Below are 19,208 nucleotides of genomic sequence, written 5' to 3'. Positions count from 1 at the left end.
TATTTTGAATTGATATGTTTTCCTCCTGTTTATGAAAGTCAAAATCTCTTTTCCTCTGATCCTTAATTTATAATTATTAAAATAGATTTCAGCAGCACTGTTAATGTTATTGCCAACTTCAATATTAGATTTTTTAACCTTATTTAGATGTCTTTAAATAATATCTTTGAGGTATTTTGTATTCACACATATCTTTGTTTCTTAGGAATGATGAACTTTTTATGTTGCCAGAAAAAATGGTTTCATATTCTAAACACCATTATCTGATCGTTAGATGTATATATTATGTATAATTTTCAAATTAAAAAAATGAATTGATTGAATAGCACATTGTCCACTGTTATATGTGCGGGAGATGTCCAATAGGTCTTGAACCAGGTACGCATAATGACAAGTTTGCAGAGGGCACTTGAGGGATCCTACTGACCTCCCAAGACAGTGTCAACAATTTTATTAATTTTACAACCATTATAAAAGTAAATAAAGAAAACAATAATGGAAATATAACAATTATTATAATGTGATAATAAGGTAAGACAATAAATTATTAATGGCACAACAAAATGAAAATATGGTAGAAAAATGTAATAGAACTAGATACAATATAGCCCATAACTATACACTTTAAAAGGCATTAAATGGCAACTGTTCCCAGCATGGTCACCCAAGTTGAATATCATAGAACTGCTAATGGTTCACTTGATACTTCCCAAAGTTTAGAGAGCAGCAGGGGTAGAAAAATTCATTTGTCATTTGAGCCCTTACGAAGGACTGAGAGAATTACCTTCTCCTCCACGTTCACCAGGCGAAAGCAGGAAGAGTGGGAGGCCTGTGGTAGAGGCCTCTGACATCCAACACAAGGAGTGAAAGATGTACAGCTGTTGGTGAAGGAAGAGAATGTTGTCATTAAGTGTGGGCAGAGAAACAGTATCTTCTGGAAGGGAAGGCAGGATCCTGGCAGGAAGGAATTTCAGATCACATAATATTGAAATTACTGATGCTGAAAATAGTACCGAAGTAGCCTGGAGTCTTCATAGAGCCTGTGTTCTGCAATAGTCAACCCGGACATTGGTTCACCCCACCGCTCATGGATGTGTTTGCAAAACCACAGAGCCACAAGCAGGGTTTGGTTATTAAATGTGGCTATGTGTAAGCACTCACTAGTCAGGGAGAACAGATCTTTCACAAAAGATTTTGCTTCACTAACTTGCAAGGTGATTTTGAAAAATTTTAATTGCAAAATAATGTTATACGATAGGATGGATGAAAAGTTTAACAGAATTTTCCTAGAGCCTTTGAAAGATTAAACCACAAATAAGATGAGAGAGTAAAGGTGCCATAAAGGATTAAAAACTCTAATGGAAAGAAAAACAAAGAATAAGAATCTATGGGCTGTTTTTTCACAGATGAAAGGTAAATAGATGCCCGAAATCTGTACCATGAGTAGAGTAGTTTAGTATATTTATGACCTGGTTTGGGGGGCAGGAGGGAGAGAAGGGTGGAGAGAGAGAGGGATGAATTACAAAATCTGCTAGTGATACAAAATTATTTTTATTGAGGATTAGTGAAAAGCTAGAACTCAATTTCACATATAAAAAGTATTTTTGGTCCTGGCCGGTTTAGCTCAGCAGTTGGAGTGTCGGCCTGCGGTCCAGAGAGACCCATGTTTGGTTCCCGCTAGGGGCGCATACCTCGGTTGCAGTTTGTCCCCGGCCCTGATTGGTCATGTGGCTGCCAGCCACTCAATGTGTCCCTTTCATGTCGATGTTTCTCTCTCTCTCTCTCTCTCTCTCTCTCTCTCTCTCTATCTGAACAAAAAATGGGAAAAAAATGTCCTCGGGTGAGGATAAAAAATAGAGTATTTTTGAAATTCTCAAAATATTTGAAGAGCTTAAAAATTCTTGAGAGTGCATACACATCAGAATAATTTTATTGCTCACCTCATTCAGGAGTTGTATTATATTCAGTCTTAAATAGGCCAGAATTTTAGTCACTGGCCAAGAAATTTCTATAAATTTTGTGAGGTGCAGAAATGCTTGGAATGTGTTTTACTGCATGCTTTAAATGCAATATATCAAACGTTGGTGAGGAGAAATTATAAAAATTATAACCCTATAACCTTCCCATTTTAAAACGAGTTGTCCATATATTAAGTGCTGATGGTGTAAGTTAAAGTACATAGAGAGAGCTTAAATATATGAGTGAGGCTTGGAATGAGTACTCTCATTTTCCACTTTCTCTGGCCATTCTCAGACACATTACAGATCAATTAACTTTCTAATCCACTAATAAGAATGGTTTCTCACCTGTATGTGCTCAAATAAAAGTCTGAAAGTATCCCAATTCAAGATTGCAGTGCTTTCTATTTGCGTCAACAATTTGTTGCTGAACTCAAGCCATATTGCATCTAGATGCCACCACTGTGTACTTTATTCACGGGTGTAACCTTTGCATGCTTTCTGTAAAACAAACAAACAAACAAACAAACAAACAAAAAGAGTTGTTTCTGTGATTATGTCCCTTGTGATATAGACAAATTTATCTTGAAACTTAAAATAAAAAAAACTGGACATTTAATATGGGAGGCAACATGGAGCTGGGCTACGGAAGAATCATTTGCTAAACATGAGCCCTGCAATGTGCCACGCGCCAGAGCTAACTTCTGAGAATCAAGCACTTGCATCCAGTAGTAAAACAAAATGGATGGTAATGGACCAAAATCATGGAATCTTCTAATTAAACCGTGTTAAAAGAACGTGTCTAATATGTGACTATTTGGACATTTCTGCCAGCTATGATAAAAGAGAAACTTGAAGAAATCGTCTGATATTCTTTGAAAATATACATTTTAAAAAGGGAAAGAAAACTGAGAGAAAAAAGCTGGTGGTTAGTGCTTTTTAAGATTTAAGTTTAGGAGCTAAGCCTTGTCAGTTTTTATTGGTTCATAAGGTTGAGGAAATAGATGGCAAGTGTAAGACGTACAGAGACCATATTCTGGATCCAACGCTCGCAGCCTTCAGAGTGCACGTCCTGTCTGTGCTGCCCTCTTTTTCTTACTTGGCACTCTCTCAGAGGATTGAGTCCACCGTTCTAGCTTGAACTTGCACCTACACCTTGATGGTGTCTAAATAAATATCTTTAGCCCAGTATCTCTCAGAAGCTCCAGATCTGAATTTCCAAATGTTTACTGGACAGATGTACCCAGATATTTTTACAAGCATCTCAAGCCTAACCTGTTTTTTTTCTTCCTCTATGTCAAAGCTTCCTGTGTTCATTATCTTAATTGATGCAGCAATAAACACCTAATTACCCAGCTAAAAGTATCAAAGTCAAGCTTAACCTCTCTCCCTTTATAGCTCTCTAAATCCAATCCATCAGCAAATCTTTTCAATTATATTTTCATAAAAATTTACCAAGCCCACTCCTTTTTTTTCTCTCTGATAATATGACTCTAGAGACCTTTATCCTTTATTTTATAGATTATCGCCATAGTTTCCACTTAACTCTATTTGGTCTCTCCCCTTCTTCAGTCTGTGTTCCACCTAACTCCCAGTAATATTTCTTAAACAGACATATCCATGTTTCCACTCATTCTTCGCAAAAACTTTTCATGGTTCTCAAATACAAGAGAAGTTGCCCAAACTTCAGCTTGTACTTACTCTCCAGGAACATTGAACTCAGTGGTTATTTCATGAGAAAGCCACAATCATATGCCTCATTATCTTGCTCTAGAAAATCCCTCTGCATAGAATTACTTTTTGTCCAATCTCTTCTTATGGAACTTGTAAAGTTTTTAGTTATTCTCTAATTCCCAAATCAGATACCATCTCTTCTGCCAGACTCTTCCTGACACCCTCTTGCAGAGTTATTCTTCTGTGTTTACTTAACTGGTTTATCACCTCTATTTAAACATGTATCAAATTGGATTAGAGGCTGTTTTTGTTTGTTTGATTCTGTTTGTATCCTTCTCTGCGTCATTATCTCTTTGATTTATGCTTTTAATCCTATTGTTTTCCTTTTGAGAGACTTTGAGGTCTTTGAAGTCAAAGACCTTTGGGTAACTAGTACCAAATAGAAAATTAAACATGTAGCAGGGCCTCAGCAAATGTATAATGAGTGATCTCACCAAATGTATAATGAGTGACCCAAATAATCTTAGAATGAGAAGGAGACATGACACTGAAAGATACGAGTGTGTACATCAGACTATTGACAATACATTGTTACACAGGAATCAATCAAAGGTTTTCTTACTGAAGCTGAAGTTCACCCGAGACTGGAAACCTTCACTACGGGACAGTCAGGAACTGCAGCACTGGAGGTGAGTGTGGCAGAGCAAGAGAAAAAAGAGAAGTTAAGCTTAAAATGACAATGATGTGGTCCAAGCGACTGTCCAAAGGATCATATTGATCAAAGGGAGCATTGTCCACGTACATAAGGTGCTGGAGAAGTGACACCATCATGGAAAGCCAGTCTTCATGTAGGGGGAGGGGTAAAGGTAATGCTCTAGGAAATGATTTACACAATTTCCAAATTTCTTGGCAAACAAATGGGAGTATTAGTAACACTGATGGCAGAAAAGCCAGAGAAAAATATGCTTTAAATTTGGATTTTTGATGATTGTACTGAGTAAATCAATAGGAGGATAGGAATAGCAGGAGGTGTAGTTCAAAGGGAGAGAATTGAATTGGAAATAAATGTTACTGTTTTCTTGCTTTATCATTTTTTCTCTATTGGAGCGTTCCCCTTAGCACAAACATATTTTTTTTCCTCATAAAAACCTAACTGCTCTTTATTTATTAACTCATTATCTACCATATCTTTACTTACATAGCAAAACTTGAAAAATGATATTCACTTTCATTCTTTTTGCATTGTCTTTTGATCGCAAGATTTCACTCTCTTGACTTGAATGAAACTCATCTTTTCAGGTTTTTTTTTTTTTTTTAATCCTCACCTAAGGACAATTTTGCATTCATCTTCAGATAGAGCAGGAAGGAGAGAGAGAGAGAGAGAGAAAGATTGATGTGAGAGAGACACATCAAATGGTTACCACCCACACGACCCCAACTGGGGCCAAGGACAAACTGCCGCTGAGGTATGTGCCCTTAGTGGAACTGAACCCAGGACTCTCTGGTCCGTAGGCCGACGCTCTAATCACTGAGAAAAATTGGCCAAGGCTTCACCAAAGACTTTTAAGTTACTAAATCTAATCCATAACTCTTGGATCTCTTTTTAACTAACCTATTTGACAAAGGTGATCAATTGATGCAGTTGATCACTTGAGGATGTTGAATACTTCCTCCTTCTTGAAATGCTTTTTTTATTTGACTTCCAAGACACCAATGCCACGGTCCCTTGGTTTTCCGTCAACTTCACGTACTGCTCCTTTCTGTCTCCTGTGTTTGTTGCTGCTATTGATTGTGCATCTCTGAGCATGCCAGGGATTCTATCTTCTCTCTCTCTGATTAGACGACACTCACTTCCTAGATGATTTTATCTACTGCTGTGGCTCCAATTGCTACTATCACAGATAACTCCCAAGTACATACTTTTAGTCCAGCTATCCCTTTTAACTGTAGACTCAACTGTGTACTTTGTATCTCAACTTGGAGAGGAAACTGGCACTTCACACTTAACACATCCAAAACCACATTTCTGATCATCCTCCTCAACCTACTCTTCTTGTAATAGTTCTCATGTTGTTTCGTTGTCATTCTATTTTTCAGTTACTGAGGCTAAAGTTTTTAAATAATCCTTAACTCATTATTTTTCACACAACCCACATCTAATCTGACAGCAAAATCTATTGATTCTAATTTCCCAATAAACTTCAAATCGGACCACTTTTACCGTGCCGTTACTCCCTTTCTGGTCAAAGCCAAACACATCTTCCATCTGAAGTGTTCCAGTTGGTGCATAGATGGTTTCTTGCCTCATTTCAAACTAGTTTCAGTATCAAGCCAGCCAAACCTGTGTAAATGACAATAAAAAAATAAAAATAAAAAAACACAAAACTTAATATTCCTGGGCCCCAAAGCCTGAAATAGTACTTTATCTCTCTCATTCCCCTTTTGATTTTACTAATATAACTCTCACCCTTTCCATGTGCTTTTACCCAGTCACAGTGACCTCAGTCCCTCCAGCACACTAAGCAAACTCCTGCTTCAACACTTTTGTACCTGAGCTTTTCGTTGCCTTGAATGTTCTTCCCTAAGATGTGAAAATAATTTGCTTCTTGACTTCTTTCAACTCTGTCCACGTGTCCTCTGCCGAGGCAGCCCCTGGCTACTGACCTACAGTTCTAAAACCTCCCCTTTCTCCTCCTTTCCTGCCTTATTGTTTCCTTCCGCACGTATCTCTTTTCCAAGCACTTAGGACGTTCTATGGGCAACACTTGGTTTTAGGCACGGCACTGAATAAGTACTTATTTGTTAAAGATCATAACAACAATGAAACTTGGGTTGCAGGAAACTTATAAATATATCATTAAGTGAATTTTGAACTTAGCGGTCGAATATGAGAAGACCATGCCTGGATTTCCTACAGCATCAATGGCTAGAGGGCTTGCTCAGGTATACATTTGGGCTGGGGACAGAGAGTTGGGAGTCCTGGAAGAGACTGCAGTGTATTCATTGGAGCACTTTTCCATTTCCTCCCTGATAGGGCTTGACTTCACAATTCAGCCTCCTTCTACTTGGGGTTACAATAACACTGAGTTTGGGCCAAGGGAATGTAGACTCAAAATGATGGGTTCAAATTCCAAGCTAAAACAACAAAACAATAACAACAACCTAAAAATCACCCAAACCAAAAGGAAATGCAAAATTCCTGCTTAATACCCCCCCAACCCCCCTATCTACTAAGCCAGAACACAGAGGGTCTAGTGAAGGGTTCTGAGGCCTTCGTGGATGGAATGAGCCACTTGCAGGAGAGCTGGCCCAGTGATACCTGGGGGGCTGACCAGAGACACCTGGTGGGATCATCACATAAACAATCCAAAAATGTAGGGGTCGACATTCCATGAATAACACAAGAATTATTCCCGTAGAGAGGATTGTTGAAAATAGTAATTTAAATCATTGAAAAACTCAGAGAACGACTGAAGAATAAAGAACTGAGGGAAGAGTGCTCAGAAACAAACAGGAATATAGGAGATAAAAAGTTCAATCAAAGAGAGAGCAATAGGGAAAAAAACTCGAGATTGTTTATTATCCCTGAAATCAAAACATAAAAGAATAGGCTAAGATTAGTCAAAAAATGTTGTTTTGAATTACTAGAAGGAGTTATTGCTAAATTAACAAAACATAATTGGTAGAAATGTATTTAAAACAAGAGTTACCTGAGACTTTTTGAAAACGAAAGCGTAAGAGCCAATATGGAGAGGTTAATTGAAGAAACTAGGAGGAGGCCTGTGGGATTAAATTAGCATAGAAAGTGGGAAGGAATGATTTTTATAGTACAGGTAAATGGAGTAAATTAAGGGAGAGAGAAAAAAACTTTCTTTGAAGGGACAGATGAGAGAACAGAGAATTATACAGACACAAAGCATCTTTAATGTTTCATTTCTTCAAGATAACACAGAAGCAGTGTTCTGACTGAATTTGGGAATGGAAAACATCACTCAGATTGGTTTTTATGGATTGGAACTATGTTGTAAAATGATCATGGGACAATTCTGAAATCTTGATGAGACCTTGGACAATTTCTAATAATAAACAGAAATATGGAATCAGGGAAGAAGAATAATTTACATGTGCCATAATGTATTTTGGGATTTTTTAAAATATACCCATTATTTCTGATTCTAATTACACAACTACTTTGATTTCGGTAGCTATATTGTTGTAAAGTACTCTAGACAAATAACTCAAAAGATGTTTTCTCTTTTGTCACATGACATGTCCAACAAATAGCAATGATAAAAGAAAATTTTAATCTAATGTCCTTTTATTTGAGCACAATAAGTCAGTGAACAATAATTGACCATGTTTACGATTTTTTGCTCTATTTTTCTTCTTGGAAGAAATCTTTAATAGGCTCCTAATAAGATTAAGAAAAACACTTATGTGGTAAAAGAAAGGTAGTAGAATCAGTCACATTTGTCCTCTCTGAACCTTAGTCCATCACACGTACATTCACCAATCAACAGGGTCCATTCAAGTCTATTTCAAAAAATATCTATCATTCTGGAGGTATAGCACTTTCCATTGAGTCAGTCTTATAGGAAATACTACTCAATCAGACAAAAAACAAGTAAGCAAGTGACCATCTTTAATGCTAGAAGAAAGAAGTATGATACAGTATATTTTCTAAACTAAGAGAAGCATTAACATCGGTAGAGTAACCTTCACCTCTGTTCCTCCAGACAAGGACTAAAGGCTATTTTCTTCACATCTTAAAATGCCTAGCAACAACCTAAATTCTAATCCCGATTCTGAAAATGTTATTATTCTGTTTCTCTGGTTAATACTGAATGGCATTTAAGAAAATGCTGTAGAGAAGAAAGATACAAGTTTTTTGTTTATAGACAAGAATCAATATGATAAATGCTGTCACTTTTGCTTTCTAAATCACCCCTGCAGTGGCTTGAGTGATTATGCAATTTGTGCAAATTTGAGATTATACAATTTGTGCAAACTTGAATATCATAATTCATGACATTATAAATACCAATAGTATTGCTATTCATAATGCAGCACAATATCTACTGAAAGCCTAATAGAATTTCCAGTAGTATTCTGCATCACATAAGAACTGTTTCTGAAACAAGCTCTTCTTTTGTTGTAGACTAGTTATGCCAATTTCAAGACTTGTATGTGTTGTTAGAGTGGTCATACTATCTTCGTGTAAATTAGAATTCTAATTGTAATCAGTTAGCATAACTGTTGTGATTCATTTAAGAGAAATATCGTTTAACCTGAACAAAAGGGCATTTTGTTAAGAAATTCTGTAACTATCAGCAGTAGTAATCCCGTAATTTACTAAATAAAAATCTTACAGGAGTCAGCTTAGCCATAAAAAGTGTGTCAAGTCAGGGAAAACTGCAAAGGGGGTTACTTCAGCCTTGATCACCTTGTTTTATTCTTTTTGTGGTTTTGAGAAAATGAAATAAATCCTGCTAGGGAGCAGATCAAAAGGTTAGAGATTGGAGATAACATCATTCTCTTTCCTGATTAATCTATGAGGGCAATTAAATGAGAACTATAAAGCAGAATTTTTCTTTTCCTCTTTTTTGGGGGGGAAATCGGGCAAGTTATATAATCACAATCCTTTTGAATGCTTTTTTAACATGTTGAGAAGCCTAAGGTCTCTTACTAATTGGGAAGCCTTTGCATGGGACTCATGTTGGGATGACGTGTCTTGCTGAGGGGACTGTGTGGGGTGTAAGACAGGCAGGAAGATATTTTTACACTTGTATAAATTCTCTGTGCCTTTTAAGTTTTGCAGAGGTCAATCAACTCCTCCATCTGTTACTAAGCATTGGTGTTTATTTGTTACCTGGGCTTCATATCTGACATTATAGATTATGTGCAAAGTGGTGGCTGCCTGTCTGATTCATGGTTCTGTCTTGTAGCCTGGTGCTGTGGGCAAAGGCCCCACATGGGCAGACTATGGGGATTTTTTGTTAGTTGAAAATAAGTAAATCTAGATGCCGAAAGGAACCACCTCAGTTTTAAATGTTGTTTAGACCTGATCTGAGTGGTCCCATCTCAGTATTATGAGGTGGAATGACACTGGTTTGGATTTGGGAGACCTGGATTCAAATCTCGTATCCATTATGTAGAAGCTGGAAAGTCACTGAATCTGCCTGCACCTCAGTCTTCTCACTTGCAAAAGAAGGATTTATTCCCTTGAATTGTTATGAAGGCTAAAGGAGGAAACGTATGGAAATATGTTTAGTATCATATTCTTATTCAGAAGAAGCTCAGTCTGAATCCTGAGGAAGTTCCATGCACTTCCGTCTTCTAAGGAAGACACAAGACCCAGCTCTGCTGAAACAAAGGCAGAGTTAGTGGGCCAGCGGTGGGCCAAGCCATACAGCTGGACACAGTGTGGTCCCAGGGAGATGGATGGGAAAGGCTGAGGCCGAAAAGGAAGCCATGAGACATTCTGGAGTCTAACTAAGCAGGGTTATTCAGTGGGTACAAGTGTAAGCCAGGCAGTAGGGCAGAGTTAACAGAAAACAAGAGCAATTGACTAGGAGTCTGGGTACAGATCCTAACCGGTGCCTATTCAGTGGATTTATGAAGATGCAGAGGTATCACCTGTGACTGAGGATAGGGGCTTTCTAACCTTTGCTCTGGTGATGATCAGCTCTCCTGGGATTGGGAGATTTAAAGATTAATGGTTTTAGGCCGTACAGAGAGAGATGGGGTCCTGCCAGCATGGATAATAACAGCAAAGGGATGTGTACCCTGCATAGTTTTCCCAGTTCACACAGGCTCAGCTTGGCTCCCCACCTTTCCGTGGATCTTGTGTAACAGAGTTTTCTCTATTGGGGGGTAGCGGAGGAAGATTAATTCTGAATTAGAGGCAAGTGACCTCTGGGCTTTTCTCAGGGGGGCTTCCTCTTAACCCTGGTGTTAAGTGGTGATTGGTCACATCTCAGATAACAGTTTGGCATAAAGCTTAAAATTACATGTAGGCTTTAGAGTCAGATGAAGTGGATTTCAAGTCTAGAATCTACTACTTATTAGTTATAACCATAGTCAGTTTATTTGGATCTTAAAAGTAAAATGGGAAGATTAATCCTAACCTAATTATTTGGATTGAGAGTTAATTTTTATGATGTTTCTGATACTTGGTGTACATCAGTAAGTATTAACTAATAGAATTTGGGAAGTGGAACAAACATATAAGAAAAATGACTATCTAATTAAGTATCACCTTTCTTTGGATTCTACAGGTCATGCCTAGATAAGGTACAAATATTCCAAAAGATGGGATATGCTTTCTCAATTGTTCAGTGTTTATATTATATATAATACATAATCTAGACTATATTTCCATTTGCTTTCTATAGCACTGTGTACCAAGGACAAACATATCTATAAAACGGAATTGTACTTGTCAATTTCAACATTATTTAAATATATTTTCACTGCAATTAATATTGTTTATAATGAAAAAATGAATTGGTAATAATGACAAGGGTGGGTTTTATGGACACATTTGCTCTCTTCTTTTCCTTTTTTCCTTCATAAGTTTTTTTAAGCATTCCTATCAGCATGAACCAGGTAAGGATCCCACTGGGCACAGGGTAATCCTGTGGATAAATATTACATATCAAAAAATCTGTTGACTTATCATCTACTGACAGCCATCCACCTACCTTTCTCCCTACTGTGAAAATCACTGGCTGAATCATCTAAAGTTGATTAGTAATAAAAAAAAAAAAAAAGTAGAATCTGCTAGGGTGTAGGAAATAGACACTCTCATACATGCTGAGGTTGAGAATGAAAAACTTGTTAAATTTTTTCTGGAAGGGAGTTTGGCATATATATTAACAATTTTAAAATTTGGTTACTCTTTGACCTGGCAATTTCAAATTTATGCAATCATTCTAAAGAAACAATCAGATAAATGTGCAAATAGCTACATACAAGGATGTTCACTGCAGCATTATTTATAATAATGAAAAGTTTGAAACCGTCTAAATGGTCAACAAAAGGGGCCTGGGGATGGTATTTTCATATGACAACATAATATGTATATATTTTAAAATGTTATAAAAACTGCAAAATGATATGGGAAAATATTCATAAACTAATGTCAAGTGAATAAAAGAAAGAGAAAACTGTATGTTTAGGTAACATTGTGTTTTTGTAATAAAATATTTATGTTTGTGTTCTTAGGAAAAACTGCAGGGATGTGTATCAAAAAGCACAAAAGCTGCATTCGTTTTCTTATGTTTTTCTGTCATACCATAAACTTGTTTTGGTTTTGTAATCACTAAAGGTAGTTGTGATATTGAAAGCATTTCTTTTTCCTAGAATTGTAAGTGACACCAGCAAAGATTTGTATTGTTTGTTCATTGCTAAGACGTCCAATACCTACCTAGAAGAATATCTGAACATAGTAATGGCACAATAAATATCTGTTTAATGAATGAATGTTCACTGTTCTATACTCTCAAACATTACCCAAGATCTAGCACTTTCTTAGGACAGTCATGTTGAAAGGAATAGGAACTCAGAATAAGACCCAACTCACCAAAGGGTCTTAATGTATAAAACAAACCCAGGGATTGAAAGTAATATTTTAATGCTTGAAAATACCCCTATTTAATGTTTTTATGTTGTGGTTTAGTTTATATTATTTGAATAATTTAAGATGGGGGCCAAGTGTCAATACATTAAAAAGCAACAAATTGCTGTGCATAAAAAGTAGTTATCTATTCATTTATTTATTCAAAAAAATTTAATACAAACTTATTTTATTGTGAATTGTGAAAAGTTCGGGAATATAATAGCAAATATGTAAGTACATGTAGTTATATTGGTTATAGTGTTGCTTGCCCAGCAACTCCTGAATCTCCTTCATATGTTTAAGAATTTTCTCCCCTTTTGAGATCTCAATCCTTGAGGTAGAAGACAGAAACTTAATTAAAAAAATTTTTTTTCAACTAGGGCTCAATAATTTGGTTTACATTTCTCCTGTTAGGCATTCCTGAGCATGGTTTTTATATGTATATATTTTTAAATTTAATTCTTTTATTGTTGACCCTATTACAGACGTCTCTCATTTCCTCCCTCCCTTGGAGCTCCTCACACTACTGTCTGTGTCTGTGGGTTATACATTTATGATTTAGCTAGTCCCTTCACCTTTCTTTATCCAGTTCCTCCCACCCTTCCTCCCCTCTGACATTTGTCAGTCTGTTCCATATATCTATGCATCTGGTTCTATTTCTTCATCAGTTTATTTTTTTTATTAGATTCTTCTTATTAGTGAGATTATATGGTATTTGTCTTTCTCTGGCTTATTTTGCTTAGTGTAATAAACTCCAAGTCCATCCATGCTGTCACAAAGGGTATGAGTTTATTCTTTTTCACTTGAACAAGATTTTGATTGGTAAACATATTGCAGAGGGAAAAACACAATGTGGAGTCCATTTTTCTGGGGAGGGTGACTGGCCAGTGTTGTGTGAGCTCCAACAGTTGGACCTTGGGACCTACATGGGCAGGAAAATCTGGAGTTACCAGCAATATTAGAAAACTGTCCTATTAGCAAGTTTTTTGTTGTAATTTGGATATTGTCTGGTTGGATAACCTCCAATGAATCTTTGGCCTTCCCAAATATCCTGTGAATTGCCTAACATTGTCCCACAGTATGTTTTCCCTTCTAACAGGATTAAAACATACAATAGAATACTTATGACCTTGTCTTCTATGTCACCCCAGCTACTCACTCCCACAGTCACACCAAACTGGGCCTCTGTTATCTGTGAGGAGTTCTCCCTGTCCCCACCTGTTGCTGGGGGAAGTGGGCTTCTTGCAATGTCACAAGAAAAAGAATTTTTTGAGACTTACATGGGAGGGTGAAATATTGTGGAAAGTTTTATTTCTGTGGAATCAAACCCCTGAGTTTCCAAGGTCCCATTTCCTTCCATCCTCCAAGAAAAACATCCCATTTTGATTTCTGCAGAGCTAGGATTAAAGCCATTGACCAGAGTTTCTGTCCCGCTGCACAGTCTAATCTAGCATCAGGCTAGTTTAGCTTATGTTCCCATCAGTAGTGCATCAGTCCATTGGATGTAGGGTCTACAGGGCCATATGGCTATGGAGGGAACACAAGCAGGAGTAAAGCCAGAGGAACAACAAAGCCAAGAGTGCCAAGGTCCAAGAGAGTAAACTCCTGTGTCTTGGGAATTACGCATTCAAAATTTTCATGGATTTGCAGTGGTTCTGCCCCCTCTAGCCAATGATCTCCGTTCCCAGCTTTGACTGACAGGCACCTTCCCTACGTCACCCTATCTTTACTGTGCATGCACTATATTTTCTTTGTTGGACCCCTTCCTCCAGAACTCTAGAGAATAGACCATAGTTCCCTGGGGAGTGTAAAGTTGCAGCTTCCTGGTGAAGCTGCCCAGATGGCCATGCTTATAATGTCTGGCCTTCCTTTTGCTCCTTTCCTATTATTAATAACTAGCTAATTACAATGGTTTCACCACCACCAAAATCCCCATTTCAGATGTCTCATTTCTTAATCACCACCTTTTTCTCCAGGCCACTTCTTCAAGTTCTCCAGCTTCAATGATCCTTTGAACCCTTGGCCCCACTCTTCTCCCTGACCATTGCTACCACCATGTCCTTACTTCCCCTTCACTGGCTTATTTTATGGTCCATTCTTATAAGAATTATTTCCATTCATTCTCACACATGTTAATGCTGACTAATCTCATTTATACTCAATACCCAGAATATTAAAAGGCCCCTTAGTGCTGCCTTGCTAGCCAGTAAGTTTCTGTTCGGTCAACTACCTCTTGATACTGGAAACAATTTCTTACCTCATCTCTCTCCTCTCTCTCTCCCATCTATGGAATGTCAAAGAGACTGTCTATATAGTTATACCACCAACTCTAATACCATACTTGTGTCTGAAACTAAGTTCTCTGTATTCCTGTACACTCTAATAATGGACCTATCTGTCCCTGGTCCACAAAAGCTGCCCCATCTTTTTGCACCCTGGATTCACCTCTTCTCACCTACCAATTCAATTCTACATCATCAACATTTTAATAGATCTTTTCTATCAGCATAACATATGCCGAACTATATTTAGTAATGATTACCTACTGACCTCATTACCCTCTTCAATGTATTAAACATTTTTCTGCTCTCTTTATAGGAAACCTTCTCAAATAAGTTGTAAGCATTCATAGTTTTCACTTCTCTGTCTCGGCAGTCATCTCAGGACTAGCTATCACCAGCATTTTTTTTTTACCTGGACCACTGCACCATGGTAGCCTTTTCTATGTTTCCCTTTTTCCTCATTGACAACTATACACTCTACTCAGAGCAGCTAGAGTGAGTTTTTAGAAACAGAAATAAAGTCAAGTCACATCTTGCTCATAATTTCCCAATACTTTCATCTTACTAAAGTAAAAGCCACAAGTCCTTGCCAGAGCTTTCAAGAGCCTGAGTTGGCACCAGGCTACTTTTCTGACCTCATCTCTCATTTCCCTCACCCTTCCCCCACTCCCTCTGGTTCTCATCTTTTCTCTAAACATTCTAAGTAGGCTTCTACCTGCAAGCTTGTGCATTTTCTGTTTTATCTTCCCTGAAGGCTCTTCCTCTAAGTAGTACAATCCACCTCATTCAATTTTGAGTCTTTTTCAAATGTTACATAGTCATGGAGTATTTTTCTCTCTATTCTATCTATAATAGTTGTCTTTTACCCTCAACAGTGATTGCTTACCTTGATTTTTATTTTCTTCAGAGAACTCCCTATATATATGCGCTTCTTTATTTTTTATGTATTTACTCCAACTAGAATATTATCCCCATGAGAGCAGGAGTACTGTTTTGATTACTGCTGCATCCTCCATGCTTAGATGCATTCCATAAATATTTATGGGCATTAAATAAATATTTGTTGAATGAGTGCCTGGGGTCCTTTGAGAGAAAAAAAATGAGGAAATATTATGCTCTTTTTAGGAGGTTCTTCTTGGAGGATGTGACTCTGGAATAAGTATTGAGTAAAGGGACATGTGCCAGGCAACATGTGAATGTGAGAGGAAAATACGTTGTGGAAGAGGGAGATGGTATGTCCAGAGGCACAGAGAAGTGAAAGTTTTAACTATTGAGAGAAGAGCACTTCCATTATAGTTAGCATGTAAGAGTGGATGGAGTAGAGAGAGGGTGGGGTGGGGTTTTCAGAGATAAACCCTGAATGGCAGACACTATGCTAAATATGTTAGGCTTAGTCTTCCAAAGTTTAGTAGTATAACTTGATGAATACTGTACTATTCTAAAGTTTTTTTTTCCTGCATTTTTTATGAGCTTATTTTATTGAGTATTGGAAAGAAAATTAAACCACTCTATATTGCTGTGGATGAAATGGTGCAGAACTAAAAATCCAATTGCCTAATTTATGTCTTGCTTTCTGGAGAAATGTCTAATGCTTCTCATATTTTTCAGCCTCTCCTAAGTGGTATAGCCTTGTATATAAACAATGACGTGAGCTGTGTTTATATGAAGTGACATATTAGAGATCAAGTCATTCTTTATTTGATGAATTGTGTTGGCTTGTGTCAATCTGAATCAAGAGTAGTAAAGGAATAGGATTTTTATAATAAACAGTGATTTTTAATCCTTTTGACTGATAAAAGCTATAGATAGTCTACCCAAGAAAATATGCAAATAATAAATATGCAAATAGTAAATTTTGAATAAAATTTTAGAATATATGAGATGTTTCCCCAAGGTTATTCATGTATCCCTCATGTCCACTGGCTAGGTTAGCATACTGTTTTCTAATACATTTATTGTGTTATAAATATGGTGTCTAGTAGCTAAAAAATTATGAAATGAGTCAACTAAATATTTTATCAATAAAGCACTTGGGAGAGATGATTAGCACGAGGATTTTTAAATATATCCGATGTCGTTATTTATCCAATATGTTTCTGAATGTTTTATAAAACACTGGATTCTTCAAATATATTTTTTAAAGCTTAGGAAATAGTCCCCCAATTGAAAGAAAAAAAAAAGGTCATAAAATAGTATTTTAGATTAACTGGATAATAGTCAGAATTAAAATGTTTTAAAATTAAAACCAAAAGCAGTGAAGTGGAAACAAGATATTTAATCTCAAAAGTTTGGCCTGTGCATCAAATGTAAGACTTTTATTGGGTAGGATGTGTTTGGCTGAAAGCATCAAAAAGCATTACTCAAAATGCTTAACTTCAGAGAAAGTTTATTGTTTCACATATAAATAGTTCTGATATAGGATGACCCCAAGGTTGAATAGTTCAGCAACTCAACAGTATCATCAGAGATTAAGGTTCTTTTCATTTTATTGTTGCTACAACTGTGGGAACTGTCTTGTTGCTCAGGTCAGCTTTTGTTACCGCCACTGCTGTTCCAGTAGTCACATCCAGGAATGTCAACATCCAAAGGAATGAAATGACAATACCTTCTTTGTGTTTTTAAATTTTTTTTTTATTTAAACCCCTCTCCCTAGGCTCAGGAGACCCCTTTTTAGGCCTCATTGGCCAGAATGGGTCATATGCCCACCTGTAAGCCAATCATTCATAAGGAGAATAATTTAACATTTATAGTTAACTTGTTCAGGACTTATTCTTGAGCTGAGAACAGAATTATATTCCTTGAGGTATAGATACATGGATAAAGTAGAGTTGAACAAAAACACGAAAGAAAAATATTTTCATAGGAAACAGGGTTATTTAGAGTATGTGTCTCCAGTATTGGCTTTGGTGGGTGATAGAGGTAAAATGTCATGAGATCAGCAGCTTCATACAAATTAATTAATATGCATATTTTATATAAACTGATGCAATCATGATATTATCAGAACTTTCTGTTAATATTTGAGAGGTAGTACACTGTGGTTACCTTACATAAATCATTTAATCTCTATGAGACTGATTTTCTCATTTTAAAAATGTGGATATAGCTATTTTTCCTGCCTACTTGATAGACTTCCTTTGGGAGCCAAATTTATTATATATGTGAAGGTTTATTGTAAATGATAAAAAAAACAATTCAAAGTTGTTACTTAAGAGAAGGAAGCTATGCAGTGAAATTTATAAGTCTGAGAAGAGTTGTTTCAACTCACTGTCATATTTTTTCAGAAGTTACATAAATTCATATGATTTTTTAAATAGTCTATTTCTCTCAGATTTCAAAGCACTTGACATAAATGGTAGTATTAAATTGTTGTTGATGAGGTAGTTTATAAGTGCCATTATATATTCTGTTTAGAAATAATAAAGCCATTTAGAGATCTTGACTTGCACAGAAACCAACAATGTATAGGTAATGAAGCTAGAAATAGAATTATGTCTCTTACTATCTGGCTCAGGTTTTTCTTCAAAGAATTTAACCACTTTGACATCAAAAAATAAATTCTACATTTTGTCTTAATTGTTTCTCATCTACAGCAATGACTTTAAACTTTTTTTGATTGTGAAAGAAAAAATTAATTTTATATTACAAATCAGTACATGCATATACACGCATACTATACATATATCTATATAATACATATATATAACATATATAAAAACATTATAATCAGTACTTATTCTTCTATGTAAAATTAGTTCTGATATTTTCTATTTTGCTAAATTTCACTAAAACATGTATTGAAACCTACTAAATTTATTTTCTCAGTTGTGACACATAGTTTGTAACACACTATCTATAAAAATAGTGACACAGTGATAGCCTAGATACTTTGAGGCTCTATTCATCTAGCAGAGGTTCCAGATGTGTTAGCCTGGTCAGTGTTTTTGTTGGTTGGTTTACCTTACCTTCACCTCAGAACTACTGAATTTTGGTTTCTGAGGTAGTTTTTGGGTATATTTTGGAAAATTCTCACATTTGAATACACAACCTTTTACATTTTGTCTGAGCAATCTCATCTAATCCCCTGATCTTACAACCATCAGTATTCTACTAGGCTGATGTATTTATCAAACCCAACATGTACGAACTTTGACTTGACCATTTCCAAACCATCTCATGCCTCCTTTTCCCTCAGTGTCCCCAGCCCCATGTATGCATGTTTTCTTCTGAAATCATTTCTGGGTTCTACATTTCTACCTCAATGGAGGGCATACCATACACTCAGTTACCAGTGAGCCAGTCTCTATTTTTCTTATCTGTCCTACATGAATGAATGAAACAAGCATTACTCCTTTTGTCTGCTCTCATTGCCTTTATCTTAGTTCAAAGTCTCCTCATTCTTTGCCTGACTCTTGAAGAATCCCTCTTAGCAGGTTTTCTTATCTGTTCTAATTCTCTTAAAATCAGTTCTTCATATATATATATATATAAATTGACAGATTTCTTTTTTTTATTTTTGCATTTATCTTTAGATAGAGGGAGAGAGGGAGAAAGAGAGAGAGAGAAACATAAATGTGAGAGAGACACATTGAGTGTTTGCCACCCCCACAACCCCAGCTGGAACCAGGGATAAACTGCAACTGGGGTACATGCCCTTAGTGGGAACCAAACAAG

This window comes from Molossus molossus, unplaced genomic scaffold (assembly GCF_014108415.1).
Source record: "Molossus molossus isolate mMolMol1 unplaced genomic scaffold, mMolMol1.p scaffold_m16_p_12, whole genome shotgun sequence".
NCBI lineage: Eukaryota > Metazoa > Chordata > Mammalia > Chiroptera > Molossidae > Molossus > Molossus molossus.
The sequence above is the reverse complement of the archived record's forward strand: the minus strand, read 5'-3'. Positions refer to the sequence as shown.